The sequence below is a fragment of the Gopherus flavomarginatus genome, chromosome 3, assembly GCF_025201925.1.
Source record: "Gopherus flavomarginatus isolate rGopFla2 chromosome 3, rGopFla2.mat.asm, whole genome shotgun sequence".
Taxonomy (NCBI): domain Eukaryota; kingdom Metazoa; phylum Chordata; order Testudines; family Testudinidae; genus Gopherus; species Gopherus flavomarginatus.
This window is the reverse complement of record NC_066619.1, coordinates 222,714,544-222,727,434: the sequence shown is the minus strand read 5'-3', so window position 1 is coordinate 222,727,434 and position 12,891 is coordinate 222,714,544.

The following is a 12,891-nucleotide window of genomic DNA, read 5'->3' as shown; positions in this document are numbered from 1 at the left end:
GACCAGTTCAAGCAGATGGTGACTGACACAGCAATAACATCTCTTGGATCAAAGAAAAGAACACATCAGGATTGGTTTGATGAGAACCAAGAAGAAATATGCTCAGCTCTGGAAGTAAAGAGAAAAGCCTTTATTGAATGGCAGAATGATCCCTCCTCAGTCTCTAAAGGGGACCATTTCAAGTACCTTCAGAGCAAAACACAGAAAGACCTTTGTCAGAGACAAGACAAGACAACTGGTGGGAGAGCAAAGCCAAAGAAATCGAGCACCATGCTGAGACCCACAACTCAAAGATGTTCTTCAGTGCTATTAAGACAGTCTATGGACCTTCTAAACCAAGGACCACCCCATTGCTCTCATCAGACAACACAACGCTGATTAAAGATAAAGAAGGCATCAACGAAAGATGGCGAGAACACTTTAGCAACCTTCTCAATAGACCATCAACCGTGAATAATAATGTCCTCAGTGAAATTCCACAACAACCTGCTCTGACAGATCTTGACTCTCTGCCCACTATAGATGAGATTAAGAAAGCTGTTAGCCAGATGAGTTCAGGAAAAGCTCCTGATGGGATACCAGCAGAGATATACAAAGCAGCAGGTCTAGCAGTGTTACACAGCGTGATCATCAGCATCTGGGAGGATGAAAACATACCACAGGACCTCCGCAATGCTACTATTGTCTCTCTTTTCAAGAACAAAGGCAGCAAAGTAGAACGTGGAAATTATAGAGGCATATCCCTCCCCTTCGTTGGAGAGAAAATCATGGCCCACATCATCTTGAATAGCCTAATAGCCAGTATTTCTAAGGCAAATCTACCTGAAAGTCAATGCAGTTTTCGACCTGGCCGGAACACAGTCAACGTGGTGTTTGCTGTCAGACAAATACAAGAGAAGTGCATTGAACAGAACATGCACCTGTATGCTGTCTTCATAAATCTGACAAAGGCGTTTGATACCATTGTCAATAACCTAATCCCAGATTTGGACCTTAGCGTCCAAAATATGGGGGTTAGCATGAAAACCTCCAAGCTTAGTTACCAGCTTGGACCTGGTACTGCTGCCACCACCCAAAAATTTAGTGTTTTGGGGCACTCTGGTCCCCACAAAACCCTTCCCAGGAGACCCCAAGACCCAAATCCCTTGAGTCTCACAACAAAGGGAAATAATCCTTTTCCCTTCCCCCCCCCCCCAGGTGTTCCTGCAGAGATACACAGAAGCAAACTCCGTGAATCTAAACAGAGGGATTCCACCCTCCCCGTTTCCAGCCTGGAGAACAGAATTACCGAGAGTTAATCTTTCTTCCCCCTTCACCCAGAGGGAATGCAAAGTCAGGCTAGTACATCTAACACACACAAGTTTTCCCCTGACTTCTTCCTCCCACCAATCCCCTGGTGAGTACAGACTCAATTCCCTGAAGTTCCCCACTAAAGAAAAACTCCAACAGGTCTTAAAAGAAAGTTTTATATAAAAAGAAAGAAAAATACATAAAAATGGTCTCTCTGTATCAAGGTGACAAATACAGGGTTAATTGCTTAAAAGAATATTGAATAAACAGCCTTATTTAAAAAGAATACAATTTAAAGCACTTTAGCAACTATAGACATGTAAATACAAAAACAACAAACCCTTTTTGTACTCACAACTTGGAAACAGAAGATTAGAAAGCAGGAAATAGAAAAATCCTTTTTATAGCTGAGAAAGAGTCAGACAGGCAGAAGACCCAAGAACAAAGGACACCCACACAACAAACCCTCCACCCAGAGTTGAAAAAATCCTGTTTCCTGATTGGACCTCTGGTCAGGTGGTTCAGATTACTTCTTTCCCGGTGAAAGAGACGTTAACCCTTAGCTATCTGTTTATGACAACCATCAACAGGGAAGCCCTTTGGACTATTCTAACACGACTTGGCTGCCCAAGAACATTTGTCCAGATTATACGCCTTTTTCATGACAGCATGACAGGCGAAATATTGTCTGATGGAGCCACATCTGCCCCTTTCAACATCACCAACAGCGTGAAACAAGGATGTGTTCTTGCTCCTGTCTTATTTAACCTGTCCTTTGCATGCGTCCTCAACCATGCAATGAAAGATCTGGATCGAGGTATATATTTGAAATACCGGCACGATGGTTCACTTTTTGACCTCCGTCACCTGAATGCAAAGACTAAGACAGTGCAGAAATTCCTTCCTGAGGCACTCTTTGCCACGCTTGTGCCCTCATGGCTCACACTGAAAATGATCTTCAGCACATTGTCAACAAGTTTGCCAAGGTCTCACAACTCTTCGGACTAACTATCAGCCTTGGAAAGACAGAAGTTCTCCATCAACCTGTACCTGGATCAAATGCTTCTGTCCCAAGTATCTCCATTGATGGCACTCAGCTTAAAGTAGTGGAGAACTTTAAATACCTGGGTAGTGTCATATCCAGTGATGGATCACTGGATAGTGAGATCCACGCATGAATATCCAAAGCAAGCCAGGCACTTGGCTATCTGCATGTCAAAGTTTTAAACCATTCGGATGTCAACAAAACTGCTTGTGTACAGAGCTGCTGTTCTTTCATCTCTTTTGTACAGGTGTGAAACATAGACACTCTATAGGCGTCACATGAAGCAGCTCGAAGCATTCCACATGCGTTGCCTCCAGATTCGCTGGCAAGACAAAGTGCCCAATCTTGAGGTCCTCAAGAGAGCCCAGATGACAAGCATCGAAATGATGATCATGAAGTCACAGCTACGTTGGACCGGTCATGTCAGCGGCATGGATGTCAACAGAATCCCCCACCAGCTTCTCTATAGTGAGCTCTCCCAGGGCATCCGGCATATAAATCTTCCATTAAAACGTTATAAGGACACCATCAAAGCCAATTTGCAGTATAGCAGTATCAAACCCGGGACCTTGAGGATGCCGCCAGCGACAGAACACAGTGGCGTGCAACAGTCAGGAATACTTGTAACGCCTTTGAGGAAGACCGCTGCCGGCATCTGCAAGAGGCACGCGAACGATGTCACAGAGCACCAGCAGCGCAGAACCCAATGACTGCGAACTTCCCATGCACCAACTGCAGCAAAATGTGCACCTCTAGAATTGGCTTGTATAGCCATCAGAGGGCACACCATGAGACCAACAATAGATGATTTGCTCAGATTTGTCATCATCGGATCAATGGGCTACCAAGAAGACCATCAAGAAAAATGCCAAGATTTTGCCAGTTCCTCGCTCGTCATACATTAAGCTTTACAATGTAGAACACACTGAATTTTTGCATTATGCTCTTATAAAACTTTTCTACCTGATTATACTTAAGATTCCAATAATTGGAAGGCCCCAGTAGAAGGTTGTTTTGTTTTTATTCTACCATATCTTTTAAAATCCAGCTGACCCAAAGAGCAGGAGGCAAGGCTAGCAGTAGCCCAAAAGGCAAGACATGGCAGTCATGCAGGCAAAAAAAACTGATGGTGTACATTTAGAAGAGTACAGTCTGGAAAAGGTGCACTTGGGAATATGCTCTGGTTTGCCATCATGCTGCAGTTCTTCAAAGGAACAGGAGAAACTCCACAAGATGGAGGAAGAGCCAGCCTGTGACAGAGTGCAGCATGCAAACAGGTGAGCCTGCACTGTGACCACTCAGATATTAATTAGTTCTCCCAGAGAGAGCTGATGGGGGTCATTAGTCAATTGGATTGCCTGGCTGAGCCAATTACCCCATTGGCCCAGGGCTGATAGAGGCATAGGGACGACAAGAGAAAGAGAAAGAGTGAGTAACAGGGCTAGCTGAGCCTAGCCACTCAGAGTACAGAGACCTCTGCTCTTCTGAGCCCCTTGTGAGAGGGCCAAAAGCTAGGTTAACACTGTAAATGGCCTGTTGCACAGGGCTTGTTGTGAAAAGGGTGGAGGGGACTTAAAATAAAAGGACACGGTGAAGGCACAACCATGGAAGTCTGCTCAGTTTCTGCAGGGAGGAAGCAGGAGAGGAGCAATGCCCTGTGGTGGTCAAGGTTCTGTTTGTGGGGGGAAAAAACCCCACAAATGTTATCTTAAAGACTCCATGCACCTGACATGCCAAAATGTTACGTCATACCTAGAAAATGTGCAATTTTCATAATATGACTCTTCCTCTTTCAAACAGTTTTTCAGCAGCAAAATAAGTAACAATGTTGACATTTAAGTTGTCATCACTGGGCTTCAGAGTTAACACTCCCTGAAACAGAGTGTGCTAAGTAGGTCACACCTTCCACTGTTGTTGTCTACAAACTCAAGCCCACATCTTTGCACCAGTTTTCACCCAGATCACATTTTAAAAATTATCTTCACAACCATAATGCCCAGGTATTTTAAATTTTTCTGGATGTCAAGAGGAATGTCACCTAGGAAAAGTATCTAATGGTTTGGCCTTCTCCACACAAACCGGTGGGGTGGAGGTGTAATCTCATGCTTTTTTTTAAGCCTGTCCTGCACTCTAATGTAAAACAAAAACAAAAAATAGGTCCTATATTCTTTCCCTCCCCTTTGTCTGCTGCATCTTTCCTTCATTTCACTAGCAGCCCAATCCAATTCTTACTCTCAGTGGAAAAATTCCCCTCTGACTGAAGCAAGAGCTGGATCACACCACAGGATGGAGAATTCAGCATGCATCCAGCTTTGCCTCCTCCTGCAGCCCACTTTTCTGGATTTTCTGGCTGTAACTAAAGCCTTTCCAGATGCATCAAGTCATAATGTGTCAAGCTAAGGAGGCAGCTACTTATCCATTCTATCCCCAAGTCAATGGAAGGTGAAGAGATTGTTACCCGAAATTGGGCCAGTTAGTAAGCTTAGGGAGGACTAATGACCCACCAGAGTTTGGTTGGGTTGGCAGAAAGCAACGCGTTCATTATACTGATAGCTAAGCTCAAAAGAAGGGGTGGAGATATCACACTCACATACTCACGCTCCCAGGACAGGCATAGCACTGGAGATGTCAGGATCCTTGAAGGTAAGTGTCCCACAGTGCAGCGATGGACGGTGCGGTGAAGGTAAGTCTTCCCGAAGCATGATGAAATGCAATGCGGCGAACCACTGGCCAGGTGGTCTTGGCGAAGGGCCTTCACAGGAGGTACAATATTGTGAATGCACTCCTGAGCACATGACCCCTTCCTCTTTTAAGGACCTGCTCCTATGGCCTGCAACTAGAGATGACTTGGCAGCGTCTGGTTGGTGACACTCCACCTCGGGCAGTGTCCAGGCAGTGTCCATGCATTTGGCTTGTGATCACTGCCTAATCAGAGTGCCAGACATCTCGTCTACCTGGGAGTTCTTTTGATCTTCCAGCTGCTCAAGCAGCCCATTCATCCCACAAGCATTCCAGGAGGGAGGGAGAGGGGGAAAGCCACTTCACAGGTATTCAAAGAGAGAGAGAGGAAACAAAAGGGGGGGCGAAGGTGTAATAGACCTTTTGAACGTACAGGTTATACATAGCATACAGATCACTGCTGCTCCTACAACAGAGAGATGCTCTATAACAGAGACTCAAGTGACTTGACAAAGTTGACAGGGTTAGTTTTCTTCTGTGGTGCTGAGTTCCAATTCATCCTGTTTTATACAAAAATCCATCTCCAATTTTTCTTGTTCTTAAAACCAATTTACTTCTTGCAAATAAATAGCTCAGTTGAGCCAACAGAAGTCTGCAGCAAGACACAAGATCCATATTAAAAGTGTGAATGATCCTCCCCATCATGAACTGAGACTAACTTCAAGGCCTGTATCTTTTCCTATATCAGCAGCAAACACTTAATCAGGGTTGAACCCTGGATACATACAACAGCAAAAAGGAGAACAGACAAACAGGAAACACTCAGTAGCAAGAACAGCTGAGGAGTCTAAAGTCAGACTGAGCCAAATGATTTAATGAAGTGAGTAAATACTGTGGTTGCCTAGAGAGCAATTCAACTACAGAAAGGAGAGCAAAGTTACAAGGATCAGGAAAATGAAGTTATGACAGAAATAAGCATACTTAGCTGATAATTTTGTTTTCTCCATACTCCATTCACCAATTCATTATGACAGAGCCTCTCAACATTTAAAGTAGGGTAAAGTCAGGCTTATTAATCATTTCAAATGTATAGTTATATTGCAATTGTTTAAAGAAGCTGTTCATATACAAACAGAAACTGAAGCTATGGAAGTAACTGTCAGAAGAAAGATGTCGCAGAAAACAACTCCAGAGTAAAAGGAAGTCAAAGACCCTGACAAGGCCCCTCTACATTACAAGTACAACAAAACATGGTTGAGCCAGGACGGCATGGTTGCTTTGTAGAAAAGCTACAATGTGTCAACAAGCTTGAGAGTCCACACCTGCTGCAATGCCTAGCCATTTTCGTATCTGTACATTTTGGAAAACCATCCCACATTGCCTCAGAATGGTGCAGTGTCCACAAAACATGCACTTAGAACACCGTGTGGGGTGGTGCACACTGTGTTGTCCTACTGCACAGAGAAATAGAAGGAAAGAGGACCAGTCAATCCGTTACATGGGCATTCAGGCACAGCTAAGAAGACCCGTTTAGACAGCAAAATAGGTATTGAATGAGGAAGACAATTGCAAGTATGAAGCTGTTGGTTGACACAAATACTAAACAAGTATTATCATAGTTTAGAGCAAGGGTGGCCAATCTGTCGCCCCAGAGCCACATGTGGCTCTTCAGAAGTTAATATGCGGCTCCTTGTATAGGCACCAACTCTGCGGCTGGAGTTACAGGCGCCAACTTTCCAATGTGCCGGGGGGTGCTCACTGCTCAACCCCTGGCTCTGCCACAGGCCCTGCCCCTACTCCACCCCTTCCCGCCCCCTCCCCTGAGTCTGCCGTGCCCTCACTCCTCCCCACCCTCAAGCCTCCTGCACAAAACAGCTGTTTGGGAGGTGCAGGAGGAGGCGCTCGTCAGCAGGGCTGCTGGTGGGTGGGAGGCGCTGGGAGTGGGGAGCTGATGAGGGGCTGCTGATGTATTACTGTGGCTCTTTGGCAATGTACATTGGTAAATTCTGGCTCCTTCTCAGGCTGAGGTTGGCCACCCCGGTTTAGAGCCTGATATACAGTAAACAGGTAATAATTTGGGTAATAGCTGTAATCTGTAATGCAGGCAGGGCATGAGAGAAAAGAACAAAAGATCAGTTCTGAAAGAGATAGAGAAGAGAAACTGAATAAAATACAAAAAAAGAGGGCATGAAAAAATAAGCAGGTGGTAGAAAAGAAGGTTATCGGGAGAAGAGAAGCAACAGACTGTTTTCCACTAATATTTTCCTAGGATGCAAAAATACCATTTGAAAATGGACATTCTCCTCTCTTGCACTCAAACAAGTGACACAAAGATAGAAAATGGAAGTCAGGGACAACTAGCAATAATTGTGGGTAGACATTTTAGTAATACTCTTTGAGAACAATGAAAGGTGGGAACCATATAGGTAGGTAAATTAGAACGGGTAGGAAGACTAATGACAACAGCAGACAGGCAGCATGGCTGTCTATGTAGGGTGAGCATCTTCTCTCACATTTCATCAGACTTCAGTTTGGTCCTGGCACAGAGCCACCACTGGAGTGAAGATGAGCTGTTACATGTATGCACAGACTTTTAAAGTAAAAGATAAAATTGAAGAAAGGTTAATTATGGATCAAGGCAAAACATCTACTTATTAAATTCACAGCAAAAGGTATTTAAGAGGCAGGAGGTTAAAAGCCCCATGAAGAGTGCTGAAGTATCAGGGCTTGGAAAGAAGACTTATTTTCTGAAAGTACCACTTCTCAGGTGATCCAAGAAAAAGTTAACAGCCTATTGATGACAGAAATCTGAACGACCTGGAAGATGGTACCTTAGGTTTCAGAAAAAACAAACTCACCCTTTTGCTCTCAGTTTTCCAGGACAGGAGTAGATCTATTTTCTGCATGTGTTAGTATGGCATAGTGGTGCATATACAACAGAAATGGATAGTTCGGAATGCACTCTACTGTTGGATAGAATAGTTTAAGTCAGAGGTCATCTTGGGGTCCACATCTCATTCTCTTCCTTCAACTGCTCAATTAGGAAAAGATTGAAATGCATGAGAAATTGCATACACAGTACTAGACTCAGGCCCCCTGCCCCTCCCTGGGTCCTTTGTCTCAGGTTCACAGGCTCTTTTGGTTCTTCTCTGTTTACAAACCAGGACTCCAGTACCACTTGAAAAGCATGTCCAATGAATTTGGTCGGGAGCTGTAGGCAGGACATCAAGTGAATGGCTCCTGCATTGTCTCTTAAGTGTTGGCAGGTGGATGGCTATCTGAAACCATTGTACCCTTTCCTGTCTAAGTGCAGACATCTTGAATTAACCCCATCCTTTCATAGAGTAAACAAACAGAACACATGGTATTCATAAATTTAAGAAGGTGAGTACTCCCAAGGGCAAGGCAAGTTGAAATTATACATGGGGTTAACTACCTGGTGATTCAGGGATGTTGTGTCCAAGGTGTTGAAGATGCCACCCAAGAGTTCAGGGAATGCATTAGGAGGTCTCCGCTATTTGCTCAAATATTGAAAATTAAGTGAAAGAGACAAGAACGCCAACTGCAAGTCACCTTAAGCTTCTGACTTGCAGATATTCAGCACACTAAACTTCATCAAGAAAACTAACACCCCACAGTCCTACATTATGTTCTTTCTAACCACCTTTGACCTCATAGCTGGTTGACTGAAAGAGGAAGATTGATGTCCCAGCTTCTCAGTGACATTCTGCGGAATCCTCAGGAAGATGAACGCAAATGAAGCAACACAACTACCATCAATGTTGTAATCAACCAGAAACAAGATGGGCAATTTTTGTTTTTAAAACAGGTTTGGCAGCTCTCTAGTTTGCTGCTGCATGACATCAAAACAACACATGCGAGGCACTTGTTCACCTCACAACTAACCTGGCCAGTCTCCTATTCTTTCTCCCTCCCCAACATTCTCCTCAAAATATTTAAATTCATAGTGAAGGAATTTTAGATGTTTAAAATCATGGAAACTCATCTTTAAAGCAACAATGATAATTTTAAAAAGTCCTTTCTGTCTGAAAGTGTTTTGCCCAATATTGTTACAAGAACTGAGATTTTTTTTCCTTATTTTTTCCCAATTTGTTTACTTTGTGGTTTTGATAGCACTTTTTGCCTGGTCATTTCCACTGTGTTTCCCATAGCAGAGAGTCAGTTTCCCTTGCTTGTGAGAGTCTTTTCACATGACACTGGAAAGATCATATAATAAAAAGGAAAATTTGTCAAACCATGAAGTTGGCAAGGAGTTCAGGAGCAGTGAAGCTAATTTTAAACTAAATTTTGGAAACTAAATAATTTAAGTATCAGAGGGGTAGCCGTGTTAGTCTGGATCTGTAAAAGCAGCAAAGAATCCTGTGGCACCTTATAGACTAACAGACATTTTGGAGCATGAGCTTTCGTGGGTGAATACATGCATCTGATGAAGTGTGTATTCACCCATGAAAGCTCATGCTACAAAACGTCTGTTAGTCTACAAGGTGCCACAGGACTCTAAACAATTCAAGTCTCTTTTCTAAGATTTCATCAGCATGCTAGCAGCCTTAAAAAAATCAATTAACAACTAAAGTGTCAGTGATACCCAATATATTTTGGATGCTGCCTTCCCATTTGCTGTATGTATTTAATATAGACCTTAAAATCCTGGTCTGCAGCTGGCTAACCCAGCCTTATAACCAAGTAACTAATTAGCATTCCCATAGAGTTCAGAGAAGTAGGAGACCTAATCACATTCTTAACACAGCCATAACCTCAATGTGCCAAACAACCAAGGAGTCACAAATAGGCTCATTTTATAGTAAGGTCATGCCTGCCCTCCTATGCCATTTTTCTGCTTTTCTTTTTAGCTTAATGTCTTCTAAGCATTGTAAAAACATAACAGGCTACATCATGATAAGAGGTTGACCAAACACAAATCGGTCTTTTTAAAGGAAACACAGATTTTAAAGAATATTTGTATGGAAATTCTGTGCAGATTAGAATAAAATGAATACCAAAAAAAGTATCGTTCTAACTATGGACGTTAAAGGGTGGACAGAAAGGCAAGCTCTTAATAGCCAAAATAAATTTTTCATATTTGAAGTGTTCCAAGGAGTTGTACTCTGAATAGGAATTCAGAAAAAACTCTTTTAAAGATGAAATGCCCATTTTATAGTCCCAATAAGGCACTTCAAACTGTGCTGTTTAACACACACTTCCAATGTATTGGAAGCACTTAGCATCCAATGCTTCACTGCGTATTTAAAGTTTGCAGTAGTGTTAAACCACAGTCATAAGAATCTTATTGCTTATTCATTTCATTTATATTTTATTATATTGTTTGGTTTAACATTACAGAACACGTAACTTTAAGTAAACAGTACGGACTACGCTTGCACCTTGCAATCAGTCTTCCCTGGGTGAAGGGATACTGGTCAGTTGCGCTGCCCCAGAAGCAGAATAGGGACCACAGTTTGCTCCCTGGTTTCCCCTTGCTCCAGGAAGGAGAAGTAATCTGCACCAGCACTAATCTTGGAGCAGTTTACTCCCTGCTCTTCACCAGCCTAGTTGGGCTGGCATGCACAATTGGTGGGTGTGGGTGTGTGAAAGAGGAGGGAGAATGACAAGGAGTTGAGCTAAAATCTTTTGGTTAGCGGCTCTCCTCTTTTTTGTTGGTGACCAATGATATGATAGTCTGCATAGGCTCCTTACTCCCCTGAAAAAGTGCACTGGCCAGTTCATGATTGAGCCTTAAGGTGTTAAGTGCATAAGAAATACATTCAAAAAGTCTGCGTTAATGAAATCACAGAAACTAAGGTTATATAAAGAAATAAGAATAGAGTATGGATATTTCAGTGTTGAAGTATATCTCAACTATCTAAGCTTTTTAAAGAAAAGTAGATGTGACTTGGATACAGTTTATAAGAGCAGCAAACTTCTATACAGTAAGAGTTCTCTTTGTTAATCAGTTGCTAGCAGAACTCAAGGTTTAGCTAAAAGGATACAGTGTTTGACTTGTGTGTTTGAATTTTGCTGTGTTTTGTGATAAGAAGCAAATGAAAGTAATTTATCTGTAGGCTGTGCTTTGGTAACAAATAATTGCACTGTATGGCTTAAAGGGGTACAGTATCTTCCTAACAAACAGCTTTTATACTAAAACCTTGACATACCACTTATCCTTCTTGAAATACATCCAAAGACAACTCTGAAGTTCACTTTACAAAGATTTAGTGTACTGAGTACACTCAGGCACAGTATGTTCATAATCCAAATGCAAACACAGGCTCACTAGAATCCCCGAGGCAGAACTAGAATCCTGATTCTTAAAAAAGGGGGAAAGGAAGAGAGATAGATTGTCCAGATTCTTTCCATAAATATTTTGAATCCTTTTAAGAGTGCAGCATTTAGGTGAGAATCATTTACTGTTGTAAAAAGAACAAATGTGTTAGTCTCTAAGGTGCTACAAGTACTCCTGTATCTTTGCGGATACAGACTAACACGGCTGCTGCCCTGAAACCATTTATTGTTGTAATATACATAAATATAATGAATGATCTGGCCAAGCATCATCAGGCATCATTTATATTCTTTTCCTTTCTATATGTATAAGATGTGCCAACCAACCACCTGCAGGTGCATTAACAAATATATATGCCACATATACCAGCCTAGATCTCACATTAAACTCCACGTCATAGGCTGATTGATAGAGTGCACTGTGTAGAGGACAATGTGCTTACATATGGGGTGAAGAAAAAAAAGTGTAATATATTTAAATACATTCTCAAACCTGGCCCATCCAGGGAGCAGGTTCAACATGGAAATTGGATACTGTGGTAATACTGTAGCAACCAACATCCATGCAAGGGAAAGGGAAAATGGTTTTTTTTAAAACAAAATCAAGATTAGATAGAACTTTGCATTTTATTTTAATCTTATTTACTTGCAAAGCAGCATTTTGGCATAATTGTTATTTAAGGTGTCCCTCAGTCCACATGTGTTTACAACCACAGTTCCCCATGCATTCACCACCACCTATTGCTAGTATTTTCCTTTCAGTAAGCAGAGGCTTTTAGCTGACTCCAAATAAGAGCCCCATCCTTCATCACTCAAAGCTCTTATTGAAGTCAGTGGAAGATGTGGGTGTGTAAGGAATGCAGGGCTAAGCTCAAAGTGTCTTTACTGGGAAGACAGCAGCAATTTCAGAGTTGCATCTTCTGTGTTTCTGTTTCTAAATTGCTATCTTCAGTGCACAAAAGAATGTGGTTAAAGCTTTGGAGTTCCCTTCATCTGAAGTAGACTAATTCTTCTGGCCAGTATAAGATAGGAGAGGTTTATAGTCTGTATGTATAACTTGAGGTAATAAGATTGTAGCTCCTCGGAAAGGATCACTATTAAAATAAACAAAGATATTTATACTTCTATATGATTTGCATTACCAAGAAAAAGACTTATTCAAGAGCCCCCAGCTCAATTCCTAGGAGAACAGTGCTTTCATGAACTCCTGTACCTACAGAGAGCCCCCTAGTCGAATACAAATCAACAAAAGAAAATGAATGGAAGTTTAATAGATCTATAAAAAAACAGTATAAGCTTTACTTCTTTCTAAAACTTAATTGCACTGAATGGATTGGGTACCGACAATAAATAATTCCAACTTTTAGCTGTAGTCCAAAAGCAGGAATTACAGCATATCTTAGAGGAATATATATACACAAGATAATAAACACCCCAGTACTCCTGTTCAGCACAGAGTGATACCATACTTACACATGATTACACTGAGCGAAAACTCACTCTGCTGCCTACAGAGATGTTTATGTTTAGGCTTGGCAGAATTTGATTTTTAAATTTCAACAATATCAATTTTTTAT